Source organism: Strigops habroptila, chromosome 9 (genome assembly GCF_004027225.2).
Source record: "Strigops habroptila isolate Jane chromosome 9, bStrHab1.2.pri, whole genome shotgun sequence".
Taxonomy (NCBI): Eukaryota; Metazoa; Chordata; class Aves; order Psittaciformes; family Psittacidae; genus Strigops; species Strigops habroptila.
Window position 1 is genome coordinate 25,073,957 of NC_044285.2, and position 16,213 is coordinate 25,090,169.

Below are 16,213 nucleotides of genomic sequence, written 5' to 3' on the forward strand. Positions count from 1 at the left end.
TCCATAGATATCTACTCATCAGCAAGCCAAAGCAAACTGTGCGAACAGTGAAAAAACACCATCCTGAACAACTAGACAATACCAAGCTTGGTAATGTCTGCAGCTGCAGGGACCATATAGTCAAGTGCAGTTAGGGAGCACTCTGAGGACAGTATCTCCTTATCTACCCTTTCCTTAAATTCAGGAAAATCAGAAAGCTGTGTATGCAGGACACACACAGAAGAACCCACCAAACTGCAGAAGTGCAGAACAGGACAAGCTAAATAAGTTATTAATGATTCTTTGATATAATGTGGCAGCATTTCAGTGCTGCTGCTTCACCCACTTTAGTTGCCTTTGCAAGGACACACACTGCTGGATGTACCCTCTGGAGTTAAGCAGTTTAAAATATGGGATCTCCCCCATACTTGACTCTTATTACATTTGGGGCTGCTTGCCATAATCTAGCCCTGGCTTTATGCCATTGACTTCAGCTGAAATCCTCTCCCAGAGCAGCTCTCATGTTGTTCCAACCTCTTCTTTATCAATGCGATGCCCTGCAGCTTCTCCTCCGACTCAGTGCTCAGCCTAGCACGGTTCTAAGAAAGCTATGGTGTTAAAGGTATTATCATTACAATTAAAAATAAATCTCAAGCTATCTGTAGATGACAATTACTGATGCCATGGCACTCTTTGCTTCACCCATCTTTTCACCCCCCCCCCCACCATCAGCAAGGCTTTGAAATAAGCAGCATTGTCTCCAATGGCAAAATGCAGAAGCAGAGCAAACCCCCCAGGACTATAAATGTGAAAACCTCATGCCATTTCAAGCTAGGTAACTCTTTTTCCCTTTCATGGTATCTTTGATTCTTGTAGTTAATAGCTGTGTAGTTTTCATGAGTGTTCAACAGCTGCCACAAAGCGCCGTGGGATTTTTCAGCATTAAACAATCTGTGCGAGATACAATTTCCTTCTAACCCCCCGTCTCTTTATTAATCCATCAAAATGAAGCAATGCACTATCTAATCTAAGTTTAGCTGCTCTCAGAATCCTTCTCTATAAGACATTAGTCACATTTAGATGCCCTCTCTCTTTAAAATTCATGGGCAATTCCATTCTAACTAGTAGTGATAATGTGTCACCTGCAAGAGTAAAGGAAAAAGCATTCCCTGATAGGAACATAACTCCTTAATAGAATGTAGTTTTCCAGAGACGGAAAAAAGCAATTATTTTTTCTTCCAAAAACCCAACATACAACCAAGAACAAGTGTCAATATACACAGCAACTTTCAACAGAAAGTTGTACAATCCAAAATTCACCATTTCCTATCTCCCACAAAAATCTTTTAGCACAGGAGTTGAATTCATAAAGAGAAAGAAAGGAGTTTTGGTATTTGTCATCATGAAATTTAAACCAAGCAAGAGCCCTGGGTATGGGCAAAGATGAAGACAAGAAAGAAAAGTAGACTTTCCTTTAAGGACAGAATGCATCATATGAACTTCCAAGAAAAAACAGATGGGGTTTCCATTCCCTGTAAACAGGAATATTCTATTCATCAATCCCATCCTGAAATGAGTGCTGAAAGGCTATAAATGCTTCTCATTATACACAGAAGGAGCCCAGGCCAAAGCATATAAATGGTTGTATGGCTTGTAACACATCACAAACCCTGTCACAGAGGGCTACTGCACCATCATGTCTGGCCTGACTTGAACCACTCACAATATACTTGACATTCAGTTGCTCCATCTTCCTCATAGCACTTCTCTTCCTCACAGGGCTGTGAATGACCTGATGATACAGCTCAAAGACAACATTTAATGAAGTTAACTAATCAGTTCTTCTTCCACATCAAGATCTCCTCTGTCAGGCTTAGACTGAAGAAAGATTTCATGCTCAGTCTTCATTAGACCTATGCTATTATCTCTTAGCTATGCAGCGAGTGCTCCACGCAACAGGGTCTGGCACTGAAGACAGTATCATACGTAGGTTAAATGTTAGAAAAATAAATCCTTTTGACCTAAGTTAATAGCCAAAGTGTTAAGCAGTGCTCCAAAGTCATCACTCATTCAGTGTCTCCTTCATTTCCCTTCTTATGATGAGAATCTCCACTCCTGAGAATGAACCTTGGTTCAACCTTGATTTTCCTAACTTTCAGTAACTTGCTCCAAAAGAACTGTAATCTGAAAACAGTACCCATGTACTTCTCAAAGGTTATGTATGCAATGCCACAAGTGATTCAAACAGATGAGGAATTCTGGCTACTCACTGGGGGCAGGATGTTAAACGTATCATAACTATTCTGCAATACATTCACCACCACAGAACATAAGCATCCTTCAATTTAAAGTACGTAAGATCTTCTACAGTAGAAGTTTAAACCAAAACTACCTGATATGCATTATTTTATTCTATTCCAATTAATTTTGATGATGCTCCATCAAGATATCAGAGTACAAGGCCCCATTCCACCACTGATAAAGGCAGCAGCACCACTTTCAGTGCAGTAATTGGGTTGTGGTAGCACTAAGGGACTGAGTCTAGATTTGTGCCCCTGCTGTGCTAGCTCTTGCAGGATAGAACAAAAGATAGACTTATGCCAAATAAATTATCATCCAAGTACTTTAATTCCTATATTTCATTTGTGAAAAGTGATTCACTTATAACCACTCAGTAAGTAAGTACAAAGTGGGATCCTGCCAAGCTACAGGGCTTAATTCACTAGTGCTTATAAGATACTTTGAGATCCCGTAATAGGAAATTTCTAAGCAGCACAGGAGATTAAAGTAAAAGCTTTAAGACTGTCAAAATGCAACAGATGCCATTTGCTTCCACACAGATCTACTTGGGAAACAGTTCCAGAGCCAGTACTTTAATGGCTCACATACTGTATGGGGTTTTTTTCAAAAGCCATTAGGGCCTTAGAAATCCCACAGTGGTTATCTGGCGTGACCGGGGAGCTGCTATGCCAGAAAAACACTCTGCTCGCCAGCATGAGGTAGGGGAGGCTCCTCTTTAATTGGGCTGATGACCAGTTCTCTTAAGGAAGGGCTTTTACTTCATTATTCGAAACCACTTCCTTGAGGATAAAGAGGAGAAAATTTAGCATGTGAGCAGCCTAGTCAAAGAGCAAACACACAGAAACGTGATATCGGATCAGAGGGACGCTTTCAATCTGGGCTTCAGAGGCCACTTGTTCAATAGGGGTGGGAAAAGCAGTTTTGGATTCCTTTAAGTTTGTTAAAAATGTGTAAAAAGATATCGGGGATGTCACAGGGACTTACAGGTTTTTCTGGCATCTTAATTTCCCTTCAAAAAGAATACAGTCAGCTTCATCATTCAGCATGAAAAGGTTGTACCCGTATTTATAAAGCTGTTCACAAGATTCTGCTTTAACGCACATCATCACCCCCAGATCCAACATCACCCACAACAGTGTTCATTTTAAAAGTCCAAAGTTCATCATAATCAGTATTACCAGAGTGCAGTGACATCACATCTGATAAAGATCAAACCTGACATATCTGTATTTCACTCCAGCTATTTATGTTGTACCATTAAATCATATTTAGCCATTCACCCCCACAGCCCCCCTCCCCAAGAAAAAGCAGTGTTTACAAATGTAAAGAGCTGCTATACTCACATCAACCTGTGATGTGCTCAGAGTTTAAATAAAATACAATAAATCTGTTACTTTTTCCCTCCCAATTCAGCAGGTTTCTTTTCTTTCCCCATGGAAGCTCATGGACAGAACCGAAACACAGAGAGATTGCAAAACTTGGAATTCCAGATTATAATGAAGACTCAAGAGATTCCTCTAGTTTAGATTAGCTCCCAAACTCCTAGATCATTATTTTAATTGAGGCTTGTTAGGTTTATTCTCTTTTTACTCACACTGCCTTTGCATCAGTACATGTATCCCAATCTCTTAGTTTTTATCCTTTATTATCCTTTCTGTTCATGCATGAGGTATCCTTTAAGTTCAACCTGTTGTGACTTCCCATATTTATAGATGTAACATTCTCCTTGCAACTCAAGTCCAAGATTTCACAGTAATTCACTCAAATCACGTAAAGTTTGGAGGAAAATTGTTTCATCTTTCTATTCCCCACCATTCCTCAGCACTTCGAGTCATCAGAAGGCGGCTCATTCGCCACTAATTTATTACCTCCAGAACCTGCAATAAGCTTTTCCAAGGAAGCCCTTTGAGAACAGGCACAAGGGAGCAAGCCACAGAAGTGGGGAGGTTGCAGTAAACGTGCTGATTAATGAAGCACTAGATGGCACCCTCGCATTCAGCTCCTGAGAGGCTTTTACAGCCCTTTCCTCACCCAGGTTTGAACACAAGACAGGTACCTGAATTGTATTCAGGTCAAGAACGAGGGGTTTGAAGTCTTTATGTGGGAATGTGTCTTAGGAAATACCATCTAATTCAGTAGTGCCAGATTACAGATAAAAGAATTGAAATCTTTATTCTGTTCTACATGAACAAATATCAGTTCTTCCAAATTAAAAACCAATTAGAAATAAGCAATCCCATCACTGCAAGCAGTATAAAAGCAGCCTTTATATAAAAATATTACGTTGATATGTTTCTTTTCTTCTTGCCACTAAACAGCCCAGAAAAAGTGGCAATTCGTTTCTGAAAATCCACCCGAGTGCCTCTGTAAATGCTGGACAAGTCAGTGGAGTTGATGGTATGCACAGATTAATCATCCTGAATCAACAAGGTCTTTGTGTGTTGGCATGCACCTATTTCCAGTGCTATTCGGATGCAAGGAGGCACTGTTATCTCTAGACAGCACACTGATAAGAAACTTCAGGCTTTGAGCAATTAAATGATACGGTCAAAAGCACAGAGGAAATCCATGTCAGAGCAAGGAAGTGAAGCCATTCCAGGTCAGGGACTTACCAGAGGCAGTCTCTCTTGCTCTTGCTCTCAGCAAGTCTTGGGACTTGCTTAAAGCAGGTGTCAAGCTGGGAGCAGGCAAATTCCAGTCAGGCCTTACACAGGACATCAAAGGACTTGAAATACATCATAGCATCCTTTCCAAAACTATCTCATACAACCAATATTCTCCTTTTCTGAAGCAAGAACAAACCAGGATGTTCTACCTTGTCTCTGAATTATTGCCATGAAACTTGATTATGGCAGAGAAAGAGCAATACCAAGAAGATGAGCATGGAATTTTACATAGTTTCTGTATCACTGAAAGAATAAAGGGCCGTGGCAGGCAAATAACTCAGAAAGCAACTTTAGGGTGATATTATGGAAAACAAGACTAGTAGGTAAAGAATAGCTTAGGAAGCAGAAGGAAAAAAATTATGTAACAACAAATGTGCTACAGTATTAGCTGGAATACTAAAAAGCAGGGAGCTCTAGGCCTTACTGAAGTCTAACTCAGATGATTGAAACGGATTTTACAAAAGCCACTTCAGTTACACCAGGGTACATGAGGTCAGAATTGGACCCAAAGAACCTAATCTCTCACCATATCAACAAGTCAGCAGGTGGTCAAGACAGTCCAGCTGGAGAACGGGCTCAAATTTTCAGTGAGCTAATGCACACTAATCTTTCACTTCTGCAGACCTGGATTCAAAACTTCAGATCATGAACTAAAATTAGTCTGCTGCCTTCATACGAGTCCCCATTTGTGCACAGCACAAAACCACCATAAAAACTGTCATGACTGGCAACCTCGCTAAGACGGGCCCAGCTCGGGAATAGCAGGGAATGTTGTAAGTCAGGATTGAAGCACACTGGCACAGCTGTGGATGGAATTTTATACTCTGCCCACATTACGCTTGCCAAAGCCAAATGTTTTTTCTCCTTGACTTCTGCAAGTGCCACATTCATGCTGAGAAAACAAAAAGAGAGAAGGCAAAGAAAAGAAATAGCGTCTGAATCATCGCAGGCACTGGAACCAGCACTACTGATTCACACTGTGCATCTGCAGCAAAGGCAGCGATATGGCATAGGGTATACATTTGCTGAGAGTTTATTTACATTATGTAGTTGTAGGTTTGGTTATTTTTGGTTGTTTTGGGGTTTTTGGAGGGGGGCTTTTTTTCTTTACATAGTATATAGCTTCTTTTTGTCCCATAATAACGGTGCACGTTGCTAAACTGGGTCTATAACTTGTGATCTGGACTAAGTCAAAGCACCGGAAACCCAGAAGATTCTCCCACCCAAGTGACTGTCCCAGCTTAGCTGACTTGTGACCCGACCCGGGAACATCTTGATTTATTAGCATAAAATATTCATAGTTATCCATGACAGTATAATAATAATACTCCAGGATAATCAGCCACATGTCAAAAAGGAAAAATTACATCCAACTCCTAAGTCCAATATAATGTCATGTATTAATACAGGCTGTCACATTCAATAGTTAGAACCTAGACGAAGGGCTCCTGAACTATGCCCTAGCCCTCTAAAACCCTTTAGTATTGAGACAGGGTTTTTTGCAACTAAAATTTCTCCCATGTATCAAACTTCCAGCCAAAATAGGCACTGAAAATAAAGGTCTTCAGTAACACATAAGGCAGTAGCAAAATGAGCAGGTGGTTATGAGATATTTAAAGTAGCAAAAGGAACACACAGTAATAGTAAATTTAGTAACTTTTAAATTTTTAAGTAATTTTTTTATTTAAGTTGTTTTTAATTTAGGTAAATTTTAAATAGTAAATAGTAAAGGAACACACGAGACTGAGTTAAACAGAATTAAGAAGGAATCCACTGATACAGGAGCTTCAGGAATTGTTCTATTTGACAATTATCAGCCATAAATAATGTGACTCCACTACAGCACAGAATTAAATGAGACTGGCTGACTGGAATTAAATAAAGCAGGACCATAACTTTTGCCAGCAAAAATACAAAAGCCAGATAACAGTAGCTGCAGTAGTTGCTGTTAATCCCAGGAAACAGTTTTTCTCCATTTGCCAAAGCAGCCCTTCTCCCCAAGAGCAATTCTCACTCCGAGGCCAAGGTGGTGCTCAAATATAGTAAGTAGCAAGCACCTTTCTCAGCAGCTACCTGCTTCAATTCTACCCCTTCCCATGCATTCCAAGCAGGGAAAGAACCAAAACCATTTACTCTCCAGAGGAGGACATTGATTTCCATGCAATGGAGTTCATACACACAGCTACTAATGCAAAAACGTGCACAGCCAAAGGTAGCAGATTTAAAGTGTTCTGTGAATTTACCAGTTTAGCCAGACCTTATATTTTCTAACACCACTTTGTGCTCCTCATCTGGACCATAGAGAATAGCTTCTATTCAAGAAAGTTGAACTTCCAGATAAACATGACAACCTCTCCAGCTACGTTTTGGATCCTCACTCACAGTTTTTGGTCTTCAGATCACTAGAGTTTGCTTCTATTTCAAAGATCTCAGAATAAGGTGTTCAACAAACACCAACAACACACTTGGAATTTCCCTTCCACGAATGTATTAACACACTGAGTAGTCCTTACTAAGAGGGTGGACTTCACCGGCTATTTTTATGTCTTGTAGGCTCCATGCCTCTAGCAACTTACTTTGCAGGAAGAGGAAAGCCTAAGGTAGATGCCTTGGACTGCAAAGCAGAAAGAGACCAGTTCTATCTCTCAGCTATAAAACCCAAGGTATAAATAACACATAGAACCTGAAACTGGCCACAGAATCAAGATGTTTTAGCCGTGCATTTGCAACATGCTCACTCTGTTCCCATTTAATGATCTTCCTTAAAGAAGGAAAACATAGAAAATCTGGAAATAACAATATGCAATCTGCAGATTGAGCAGGCTGGACAGTGGAACATGATTTTCTGTGGCTCTAAGTGAGCACAGACAACACTTTGTTTTTCAGAAATTATTCCAAGTAAAAAGGCAAGAGATCTTTGGATTTATCTGAAAGTAAAATTCACTATGATAAAAATGGACGATCCCATTCTGGAAAGTTCATTTTAGGTTCATGATCTCCGAGCAACCTGCTCTAGTGGAAGGTGTCCCTGCCCATGGCAGGGGGTTGGAACTGGATGAGCTTTAAGGTCCCTTCCAACCCAAACCATTCTGTCATTCTATGATACGATTCCATGATCCTGTATTGATGCAATACATGAATATATAAAAGCAACAAAACTTCCGTGAACAGAAGCCAAGGAATTCCGCTGATATCCCAATTAGACATGATAACAAAAATCCCACAAAGCTCTCTAGAAAAAGCCCTGAATACACACACAACGCTGTCAAAGAGAGAGACCTCTATTAAAAACAACACTTTTCCCTTCTATGGCAGGACCCCTTCCTGGTAGCAGCTCCCTCCTCAGTCACCTCCGTGCATCACAGTTTTAGCTGAGCAGCTTTTGGCTAATTCACACCATCCTACCTCAAATGCTTACACAGGTGTGAGCAGCAGAACCTGGCTCCTTTGCAGACAGCTGTGGCAGGAAAAAAAAATATCCTCAGCCTCTAGACCAAAAGCAAAGTGGGGAAGAAAGGAAAAAATCAATTGACTTCTGCTACCAAGTAAAAACTTTACAGCTGTTTTAAAAAGGTACTCAGCTACCAATTTGCTTTTCTATCACAGCAGTTATTAGGCACACTCCTGGCTTTAATAACCATTTTCTGCTCCAACCATTTGTGTAATACAAAGAGGAACACAGGGCAAGCAGAACTTGTTTAATTAGCAATGCTGTTTGCTAAGCATTCAGAGGAAGTTACGGAACTGTGTGTTTCACCATAATGATACTTAATCTACTGAAAATTTTCTTAAAATAGGATTTGTTTCCCCGACATGACATAAACATATTGTTCATGCTAATTACAGCTGATTCACACAATAAAGCAGCTACCATAAAATTAAAACACGGATATGTGAACAAGTTAGCACAGGGCAAACTGGGTTATGAACCTTTAGGGTACATCACCTGTGCTGTGGTAACGCCATGTAAATGTTTGCATCCCATGGTAAATTAAAAGTAGCTGATCCTTACTCAAAGAGCTGTTGAAAGAATTCCTGCTCCTTTGCCAGCTAGACCTCTGGCTTTGAACAGATGTGGTCAGAAACTACATGAGACCAAGTCCTGGCAGGAATTACAAATCAAGATACTACCATTAAGCAAGAAGAAATACCGACCCTGCTTAAAACGTCGTAAACCCTATCACAGGCTTTGGTCAAAACACAATTTTGCCTGCTCTTTCTGGGCTTGTTTCTTAGAAACTACTTCTTCAAAATGCTTAGAGAAGTGTCCTGGCCGTTAATCCAACACTTGTGTGGTTGCAATGCAACACGTTTCAGCAACCTTTGGTCTGACAGAGTGCTTTAACTCAAATTGTTTCTTTACAAACATCTCGACATATGGAGAACATTATCCCGGTGCTTGTGATGACCTATGGACTACATGCTGTTGTAACAGCAAGAAACATGTATGTAGTTAGAAAGGAAAAGTGAAGAACAGGTTGAGAGTATACACAGATACAGGGATAAAGTTTCCAGCAGTCTCTAGGGAATTTTGACACAACATAAAAAACTATGACAAGCGCAAGAGTTATCTGAGTCTTCCTAGATTACCCTATAAAAGTTTTTTCTCATACATGTAATGTTTTGGATACTAGCAGTAGTACTTACTGGAATGAAGAATTACTTCTGTAAGTTTGGGACTGGGTCTAATATAACTAATAACTCTGGAACAAGCCTTCTGATAACTCAACCAGAATATTATTGCCTGCTATTGATCCAAGAACTGAGCTGAAATTTGGAAGTTTGAGTTCTTTCAGTTAGAATGGAAAATATTTGAACTACCACAGCTCTGATTCCAGATTTCAAAATAAGTTTCAGATATTCCCTTTATCTTCTCTCCGAAGTGACAGCTATAGTGCTATTATGCCTCGTGGCCTTTGAAACACAACGATTTATCAGAAAATACAACCCAAAACCCAATCACCTACAAATCATCTTCTTCATCTGAGACACATTATTAAAGCTTTTAATGCCTGAATATGTCTGGCATTTTAATGTAGATATTAGTCATAATAAAATACCAGTGCTTTTATTCATGTTCATAGCTACCCAGATTGCTTTTTCAATTCCAGAAATCCATTCTGGAAAACAGCTCAAGTTTTGGATGGGCACAAGTCTCCCAGACAGTGCCCTTATCTGATGCCGATTAGACACCTCACTTTTGGAACTCCTCTTTAGTTGTACCAGATACTCCAGCCCAGTAACTCTTGCTGGGCCCCAGCGAGAGGGCTGCATGTGTGTGACACTTTGTTCTGCCTCACTCTGTATTTGGAAAAGTACTTGTTCCAGTCACCCATTTTTTCCTCACAGGACCAGTATCTAATGACCTGTTCCCCTTCATTGTTTGCATCACTGATGCTTTTCCTTGTTTTCACGATCAACAGGTTGTTTCTGTAAGTCTTCACATGTGTCATGAGCTGAATTAGGATCAGGTATTAAAAGATAAAGTCGTACAAAAGTAGTTCCCAGCTTCCATCGTCCTCATTAACAGTTTCTTTTAGCTTCTGCAAGGAAGGTTTAATATTCAGTGGAAAATGCCATGGTCTCCTGGGGGCACCTGTGGTCTCCTTTTCCTGATCTTGCTCTGGAAGTCCAAATGCAACTGAGCACCTGGACACCTATTCCTTGGAAAGATAGGTGATAAGATGGGAAGTTTCTCAAGCTGCAAGATACTGAATCAGAACTAACTAGATGGTCTCCCACTAGTATTTAGCTATGTCGAAACTGATGACTGACCCCCAAACCCATACCCAGTGCCAGCATCTCCTGGCACAAGCCTTTTTTACAAAGAGTAAATTCTGCAGCATTGCTTCACTTGGCTGCCTGTGACCAGCCATCCACTGAGACACAATACAGATTAGACTCAAATACATTGTCGGTTTTCCATTATTTGGACTTGACCCATTTGACCTCTCCCCTTTGGAACTCCCCCCATTACCAAGAAAGTTCAATAAATGTTCCATCCCCCTCAAGTTCTTTTAGTACCTTAACCCTCTGACATAGCTAAGAGCTGCTGAGAAACCTCAGATATCTGAGCTTTCCTGGTCTCCTGTGTTCCACTGAACTTCCTGTCAAGAACCACCACAGATCTGTCCCCCCGTTTCACACTGCTGCATTGTAGCTGGGTTTCACCATCTATGCTGACCCTATAACAAGCACTCGTTGGTCCTTTCTAGGAAAGCTTTACTCACCATTCTACTTCTCATGAACCCTCCCAGTTTAGTCATAGCACTTTCTGGAAATTTTTGAGCTCCTCAGGCATCTCCTGATTATCGTTTCTTCTTTGTGACCTAAATAAGTTGGCAGCCTTCAGGGTCAGAAATTTGAATGAATCAAGACAGGAAACAGTTGATAGAGCCAAGTATCTTTACTGCACGCCCTTCCCATTCGCAAAGATCTTATAAAGCTGTATACTCCTACATACAGCAGGAATCAAGAACAGTTGTCTGTTCACCAACTCCAGTCTCTTTCTAGGTAGCACTGACTCCCAAGCACTCCTTCCTTCCCCGCTTTCCCTCCTATTAGAACTCTTACAACTACTGTCTCCCTTCTGCCACTTCTCTCATCCTCTTTCTTCCTGCCTTCACCTTCAAACAATGACATTCTGCTGCCCATATCTGCATTTCACACACATTTGCTTTCCAGGCTTGTGTCTGGAGGGGAAGCTTCTAATGCTCTGATTCTCCCATTCGGTTTCATAAGCGAGCTCTCCTGCTGAAAGCCATCCCCGTACACTCTAGTGCCCACCTGGACACCCTTTGAGCATGCTCATGTTCGCTCACCACGGCTCAGCCAGCTCACAGGAGGCTAATAGGCTACCATAAGTCAATTATATGCCTGACCTGAGAGAGCAAAGCTCTGTCTTTGTGTCCTCTCTTCTCCTGAAAGTAACAGTAGTGCTGGTTAGCACCAACTTGAACACTGCCTTTTGCCACTGCAGCACTAGTCCACAGGAACCAAGGCAAGCAGCAGGACTGTCTTTTTGTGTTTGAAACTAATGTTTGGAGACTTCAATCCCCAAGCACCTACTCCAATTGGTTAGGCTGTAGCAACCCCATTACAAGTGAGACAAAACATGTTAACTCACAGGTCTTTCACAAGAGTTTAACCAAAGGCATTGCATACTTTGCATTTCTGACTCTACATCCATGGACGTCATTGGGTTCATTTCTCACATGACAAGCAACGACTTGATCAAGTTTACTTGGCTTAACATGTGCCCAAGAACCACATCTTCCATCCACTATACTGTCAGGTCCCCAAGGAGGAAAAATAATATAGTACTCCTCCCTCTGCTCTTTAGATTGAACATCATGTCCCCAGATCTGGCCAAGAGCATCCCAGCAGGGCCTGACTTCCTGCAGTAGACTCAGCTTCACTCAATGGGAAAATTAATAATGGAGAATAAAAATTAAAAGCATTATTTTTAACTGCCTGTAAAAGTGAGCATCTCTTCGGCTGTCAGCTCAATTAGTTCTGTTAGGAATTAATTTGTTAATGTTGCCACAACTGCAGGTTTCCAAAGCCCACACAAGAACTAATTACACAGGGTGGGGTGGGAGAAAGGGGAAAAAGAAGGTTTGGGTATTTTTCAGATTAATTACAGTAGGGTTCACCAATTGGGAAACACAGATTGTACAAGAACTACTGCAACATGACAACCGTTAACACGTTATTCTATAGAACATTTAGATATTAGGACTATTTTCCAGCTGGAATCTGTCCAGGTTTTCGTCTACCCAGTGCTCCATGTTTAGTCCAGGAACATTAATGATGAAAATCTAGACAGCGTTACATTGTGTGAACTATTCGATGTACACTGATGATACTTGGTTTTATATTGCCTTTGGCTTCGTCAGTTCATAGAATTTAAATGATCTGAATTCTGGCTAGCATCTGCTGTGGAATGAGTAAACAGTAAATCAAACTTAGGACTTCATTACAGAGTTGAAAGTCTGTTTTCCTACAGACCTGGTATACCACATGATGCAATCAAACACATTATCTGTCAAGCATCCAAAAATGAACTAAATGACTCATAAAAGCAATAAATAAGACACGGTCTCTGCCCCTGAAATACCTTACATTGTAAAATTAAAACAAGACTCCCAGAAAGACTAAATCCTGTGGAACCAAGTTAGTCCTATAATGGAAAGGGATAACGCAGGTTACACAATGTGATAAAGATACAGACACACTCCTACAAGGAGTAAGAGCTGCCCACAGCTGCATTAGGCTAATAGTCCCTGTGCATGCTTTCTCCCCACAGAAGATGTGAGCTGCCTTACACTCTGTAACTCTGTTCACATGTTTTTACACTATTCTCTTGGGCAGTAGATTCCAGTTTTTCCTCTAGATGAAGGTATGTCCACTTCCCTGCTTTTAGTGTAATAACCTACACATCCACAACGTTATCATAGAACACTCCTTTGTTTAACTGGGTCTTTGTTAAATAGCAATTGATAGGTATTTCCAGGAAACCAGTGCTAATATTCCTTCTGACTACTGTTTCTTCACATACAAAGAACTCAGAACAGTTGAGCTCTGAAAGCTTTAACTTTAAAGCAAAAAATTCCTAGTTCTGTGCAGCAATAACCAAAGAAAAGCATAACTGCAGAGCGCACTCAGCAGGCATCCCTGTGATTTACAATACAGCCTCATCAAATTATGCCTCGTGGAGAAGGGGGAAGAATCCTTCTCTACCCCACCATGCCTGGCCTGTGCAACAGACAGCAGCTGCTACTGAGATCGTGAGCAGAAGGCAGAGTATATTTCAAGAATGCATTTAAACATGCAAACAGAGCTGGACATACACATGTGTGAAAAGAAACATATGAAATAATTACAGAAGCTACCATTATAGTAACTGCTACCATTTGCAATTAGGTCCTAAGCCTTTTCTAGTTGAAACATACCTGGATTTGTTATCAGAATAACAAATAACATAACAAACACGGACATAACAAACAATGCTTTGGCATTCTGTTAATTCAGACTTGCCAAAATTCATTACATTTAAATGTATTTGCACAACACCAGCCACAAAGCTCTGAACTTCTACTTCGGTTCTGACAGCCAAGGTAGGCAGCAGCACAGAATTAGTTTCTCCACAACAGCATTCATCTATGCTACCAAGAGATGACCCCTGTTCTGCAGCCCCTGTCAGCCCTCTCCATCAATTCTAAGAGCTGCAACAAGTGCAACTTTCCAACTAGCATGGAGAAATTCAGCCCAAATAGTTCATATCTGGAAACGTTTTGAGCAATTGAAAACATCTTCTGATGGTATATGTTGGGCAATATAATTAATAATATAATAATAGGCAGCTGACCCAGGTGTGCCTATATAAAATTGCTAGTCTTTCAAGATTCCACAGCCAAAGAGTCAGTATAATTTGTCTACGAAAACCTTCCAAAATATTGTTGTATTAAGATCAACTTATCTTCAGAATACACAACTTAATATGATGTCATTTTTAAAGGAAGAAATGTCCACCAAGCTGAGATCGAGTAGATGCATTTTATTATCAGCACTTCAGAGGCTTTCCACACATTGATCAAATAGATTTTCCTTAGTGCAAGTAGAAAGCCCCTATATCACTAAGGACCAAATCAATACTTTCATGCCAGTAAAAAAGAAGAAGAAATAAACCTGGTCAGAGGACAGAAGACATTGAAATCTTGATTAATCAAGCATTATTTTAATACACACCTAGAAACAAAACTGTAGGTCTACCACAGTGGTGTGTCTCTCTAGAAGTAAAATGCAAAAGGAAAAGAATGCAAGTGAAAGGAATTCAGCATTTTTTCTTTCAGATGTAATAATCATAAGGCCAGTCTAATTGATCTCAAGTGACATGTTATTCCATTAGCAGTCCACCAAATTTCTCCAGAATCAGGCCCTGAGTATTCTCTACTACTAGCTGTAATCTTTACAATTCTGCTTTAAAGTACCTATACTACATGACTAGGCACAGTGGTCCAAACCGATGGGATGGAGTATATGGTATTGTAAAAGTGGCCACATCAAATATAACAAATACAAATAGTCCCTTATGTTAGCAAGTGAACTACATTTATTAGTCCTCAACAGGACAATCCTTAAACCCTCCAAGGATGACCTGATTCATGCTCCCTCTTGGATAATTTCAAGAGAACCTAATCCTTTTACTACTTGATGCTTCAAATACAGTAAAGCTCTTTGCAGTTTACCACAAGTTTGCACTCAAGTTACTGTGGTTCAGAGCTGAGACCTATTTTCACTCATGACAAAGCGAATGTACACTGAACTGTAGCTACTCTGGTATCCCATAGACTGAGTATTAGCAAGCAACTGGGGAGAAACAGCAAGGAATTGTCACCTCAGAAGGAACTGGCAGTAAGGGAGGGGGAGGCTCTCCTGCCTTCCCAAATGCAGCTCTACTTTTAGTGTTCTCATCTGCCAGAACCCAGTACAGAAGGCAACGAATACTCAACACTACCAACAAGCTCATCTTCAGCCAAGAGATAAACCCACACAATAAATAGTGTGCAAAGGATTTCAAACATATATAGATATATGTATGTGTATAAATATGAAAAAAAACCTTTGAGCCCCGTATTTAAAAGTGTGCATGGTTTATTACCATCAAACGAGGTGTAAAAAAGCACAGATCTTGCCTGGCCTAAGTTGAGAGCAACATTAAGTGCCCATAGACTCTGCCTGCCTTGAGAAATCAGTTCCTGCTGTAAAATAACAGACTTGAGCACATTCTGTAGAATGACATCACCCAAAATGGGCTGCCAAAAATGTTGCTTTTACATTTCTGCAACAAGAAGATTTCCTTTCACCACTCTTTTTCAATTTTTATTTTTTTTTAGTTAGTCAATCATTCAAAACTACCAAAGTTCTAAGTATTTCCAGGCCTACAGATTAGCAGCTTTTAACACTAGCAAGTGACTGTGCCTTTTAGAAATGGCGTGTATATATGTTATCTTTTTGCCTGGTTCTTTTTAGTAGATTTATATTTGCAACTGTGCCGAGCTAAAATAATACAAGGCAATGCAATTACCACACTGAAATTGGGCTTTTTTCCTTTTGATTTATCACTATCCCTCTGAAGAATACTACATTTGATGTGAACATATAGCAAGTTGCAGGTAAGCCACTGGAAATTATTGAACATGAACTATAAGATAAATCAGTCAAACGAGAAAACTTGCATTGCCAAGGAAGCTGTTTAAGGCTTA